At 36.2% G+C, this 4,670-nt stretch overlaps 1 non-coding gene across 1 annotated transcript; it reads left to right on the top strand.

Annotated features, from left to right (window-relative positions):
- The first annotated feature begins 674 nt into the window (after window positions 1-674).
- On the top strand, window positions 675-806 carry LOC112209332 (small nucleolar RNA SNORA63). Its single transcript, XR_002944073.1, has one exon. It is a non-coding gene; the product is annotated as a small nucleolar RNA SNORA63 (small nucleolar RNA).
- The last annotated feature ends 3,864 nt before the right edge of the window (window positions 807-4,670 follow it).

The raw sequence follows: 4,670 nt of genomic DNA, 5'->3' as shown, positions 1-4,670 counted from the left end.
ACCACTACCTAGATTCACCAAGAAAAGATGAGAGAAGATTCAAATAAGCTTAATTACAAATGAAAATGGAAACAATACAACTGACACTACAGAAAGACAAAAGATCATTCGAGACTAGTATGAACACCTCTATGAACACGAACGAGAAAATCTAGAGGAAATGGATAAATTCCTGAAAATATACAACTCCCCTAGCTTGAATCAGAGAGAAATATAAATCCTGAACAGAGCAATGACAAGCAGTGAAATTGAATGAGTAATTTTAATAACCGCCAACAAAGAAAAGCCCAGGGCCAGATGGATTCACAGCCAAATTTTACCAAACATTCAAAGAATTGGTACCAGTTCTACTGACACTATTCCAAAAGATTGAGAAGGAGAGGGAATCCTCCCTAACTCATTCTATGAAGCCAGTATTACCCTGATGCCAGAGCCAGGAAAGCACATGATAAATATAGATACAAAAATTCTCAACAAAATACTAGCAAACTGAATCTAACAGCACATAAAAAAAAAATTCATCGTGATCAAGTGAGTTTCATCTCAGGGATGCAGGGATGTTTCAACATATGCAAGTCAATAAATATGTTTCATCACATCAAGAGAATTAAAGTAAAAATCATATGATCATCTCAATAGACACAGAAAAAGCATCTGATAAAATCCAGCATCCCACGCAGGATTCAGACTAGAATATAGCTGTTAAGTGCTGTGTTGTCATTCCCCCTGCTTAAAATAAAGTTTTTTTCTTAACTATACCTGTCTGCTATCTGCTGTAGCAGCCAGGGATGCTTGGTTTCATACATGTTGAAAGGAATAAATTTTTTAAAAAAAACAGCATTCCTTTATGATAAAAACTCTCAACAAGCTAAGCATAGAAGGACTTATCTCAAAAAAAAAAAAAAAGCCATATATGACAACACCACGGCCAGCATCATGCTGAATGGGGAAAAGTTGAAAGCATTCCCCTTGAGAACTGGAACAAGACAAGTATGCCCATTCAACACAGTACTTACTGTAAGTCTTAGCCAGAGGAATCAGACAAAAGAAAGAAAGAAAGGGCAACCAAATTGGAAAACAGGAAGTCAAACTATCACTGTTTGCTGACGATATGATCTCATACCTAGAAAAACCTAAAGACTGCCTCAAAAGACTCCTATATCTGATGAATTAATTCAGTAAAGTCTCAGGTTACAAAATCAATGTACACAAATCAGTAGCACTGCTATACAACAAAAATGACCAAGCTGAGAATCAAATTAAGAACTCAATTTATTTTACCATGGCTGATAAATAAATGAATAAATAAATAAATAAATAAATAAATAAATAAATAAAATAGCTAGGAATATACTTAACCAAAGAGGTGAAAGATCTCTACAAGGAGAACTACAAAACAATACCGAAAGAAATCATAGCTGTTACAAACAAATGGAAATACATCCCATGTTCATAGATTGCATGAATCAATGTCGTGAAAATGACCATACTGCCCAAAGCAATCTACAGATTCAATGCAATTCCCATCAAAATACCACATCATTTTTCACAGAACTAGAAACAACAATCCTAAAATTCATATGGAACCAAAAAACAGCCCACACAGCTAAAGCAATACTAACCAAAAGGAACAAATCTGGAGACATCACATTATCTGACTTCAAATTGTAATACAAGACTATAGTAACCAAAATAGCATGGTACTGGTATAAAAGTAAGCACATAGACCAATGGAACAGAATAGAGAACCCAGAAATAAAGCCAAATGTTTACAATGAATTGATTTTTGACAAAGCATACAGAAACACAAATGGGGGAAAGGACACCCTATTCAGTAAATGGTGCTGGGAAAACTGGCAAGCCACATGTAGAAGAATGAAACTGGATCTCTATATCTCACCAAATATGAAAATTAACTCAAGATGTATTAAAGACTTAAATCTAAGACCTGAAACCATAAAAATTCTAGAAGAAAACCTAGGAAAAACTCTCTGGACATTGGCCTAGCTAAAGAATTTATGACTAAGATCCCAAAAGCAAATGCAACAAAAACAAAAATAAACACTGAGACCTAATTAAATGAAAAAGCTTCTGCATAGCAAAAGAAATAATCTGCAGAGTAAATGGACAACCTGTAGAATGGGAGAAAATATTTGCAAGTAATGCATCTGACAAAGGATTAATATCCAGAATCTACAAGGAACTCAAACAAATCAGCAAGAAAAACAAATCCCATTAAAAAGTGGACAAAGGATATGAATAGTCATTTCTCAAAAGATACACACACATAATATAATTAACACAAATGTCTTTCAAAAGAGGACTAATTAAATTATTGATTACCAATATAGACTCTAAAGGTCTCTACACTATTATTGTAGGATGAAGTACTTAAGATATATTGCTAATTAAATTACAAAGGAGAGTACTGAAAATGTGGGTCACATACTCCCACTTGTATAAAAATGAAACATACAATTAGGAAAATTTTCTGTACTGATACAAATGACCTTTTTGATAGTGATAATTTTTCAAGAATAAAATTATAAGTCAAGTTAAAAAAAAAAGATATTATCTCTAAAGATACAGAAATGGCCAAAAAACATACAAGAAAATGCTCAACATTACTAATCATCAAGGAAATGCAAACTAAAACCACAATGAGACAACATCTTACCCTAGCCAGAATGGCCATTATTAAAAAGTCAAAAATAATAGATGTTGGTGTGGATGTGGTAAAAATAATTAATGCTTACAGTCTGCTCCTGGGAATATAAATTAATACAACCTCTATGGAAAACAGTGTGGAGATTTCTCAAGGAACTCAAAATAGATCTTCCATTCAATCCAGTAATCCCATGACTGGATATCTACTCAAGAGAAAAGAAGTCACTATATCAAAAAGGCACCTGTATGTGGATGTTTATTGCAGCACAATTCACAAAGCAAAGATATGGAATCAAGCTAAGTGTCCATAAACTGATGAGTGGATAAAGAAAATGTGGTATAGATACACCATGGAATACTACTGAGTCATAATAAAGAAAAAAATAATGTCTTGCAGCAACTTGGGTGGAACCAGAGGTCATTATTCTAAGCAAATTAACTCAAGAATCAAAAACCAAATACTGCGTGTTCTCACTTATAAGTAGAAACTAAGCTATGGGTACACAAAGACATGCAGGCTTGTATAATGGACATTGGAGACTCGGAAAGGAGGACGACGGGAGGGGGATGCAGGATGAAACACTACCTATTAGGTACAATGTACTCTACCCGGATGATGGATGCACTAAAATCCTAGACTTTACTACTATACATTTATCTATGTAACCGAAAACCACTTGTACCACTAAAGCTAGTGAAATAATAAGAAAAGAATTACTATGGACTGATTGCTTCTCTCTATCTTCCATTTTTCCTTTTAAAAGTCTTTTTAAATAAGATTGTCTACCATGGTCACGCCAGGCTTACCCACCATTATAGGTTGCCTATGGAGGAGTAGATAACCTGTTTCTTCACTTAATATGTCTTTAGATTGACAGGAATGGTGTAGTAAAGCTATACTTAAGGCACTACAGCCAAAGAGCCTCATCCACACTTGGACCTGATTTTGAAGCCAACATTCTGGATTTTGAGCTGATAATGTAAATGGATGTGAGTTTGGGGGAGGGGGAGCAGTAGGAAGAGTTTATGGTATTTTTCATGTCAAGGTAATATAAATAATTTGTGGTCAGAGGAAGAACTGTGGTGGTTTTCAAACATGTCCACAAATTCTTTGATAGTCCTCCTTTCAAAAGATGGAGCCAATTCCCTCTCCCTTTAAGTGTGGCATTGCTTGATGATTTGTTTTTAACAAATAGGATGTTGTTAAATTGACAAGGTGTGATATCTGAAAGTGGGACATAAAGAGTATTGTGGACTCCTCCTTACTCTCTCAGTCTCATTTGGTCAGGCGTTCTGGGAGATACCAGCTGCCATGATGTAAGAAGCCCTGTGGAGGAGTCCAAGTGGTACGGAACTGAGGCCTCCAGCAAACAGGCTTGTGAGTGAGCCCTCTTGGAAACAGATACATCAACCCCACTCAATGGTAAAATGATGGCAGCCCTGGCTGACATCTTTACTGTCACTTAATAAGAAACCCTGAACCAGAACCACCCAGACAAGCCACTTCAAAGTCTTGTCTCACTGGAACTACAAGATAAAAACTGTTGGTTGTTTCAAGTAAATGTCTAAGTTTGTGCATGATATGGTTCGGATTTGTGTCCCCACTCAAATCTCATGTGGAATTGTAATCCCCAGTGTAATCCCCCAGGAGGAGCCTGGTAGGAGGTGATTGAATCAAGAGGGCGGATTTCCCCCTTGCTGTTCTCCTGATAGGGAGTGAGTTCTCATAAGATCTGGTTGTTTAAAAGTGTGTAGCACCTCACCCTTCTCTCTCTTCCTCCTGCTCTGGTCATGTAAGATGTGCCTGCTTCCCTTTCCGCCAGGATTGAAAGTTTCCTGAGGTCTTCCCAGTCATGCTTCCTGTGCAGCCTGTGGAACTGTGAGCCAATTAAACCTCTTTTCTTTATAAATTATCCAGTTTCCGGTAGTTATTTATAGCACTGTGAGAACGGACTAATACATTGCATTAATTCATTATACAGCAATGGATAACTTATACACTG

Source organism: Pan troglodytes, chromosome 4 (assembly GCF_028858775.2).
Source record: "Pan troglodytes isolate AG18354 chromosome 4, NHGRI_mPanTro3-v2.0_pri, whole genome shotgun sequence".
Classification (NCBI taxonomy): domain Eukaryota; kingdom Metazoa; phylum Chordata; class Mammalia; order Primates; family Hominidae; genus Pan; species Pan troglodytes.
The sequence above is the reverse complement of the archived record's forward strand: the minus strand, read 5'-3'. Positions and strand labels throughout refer to the sequence as shown.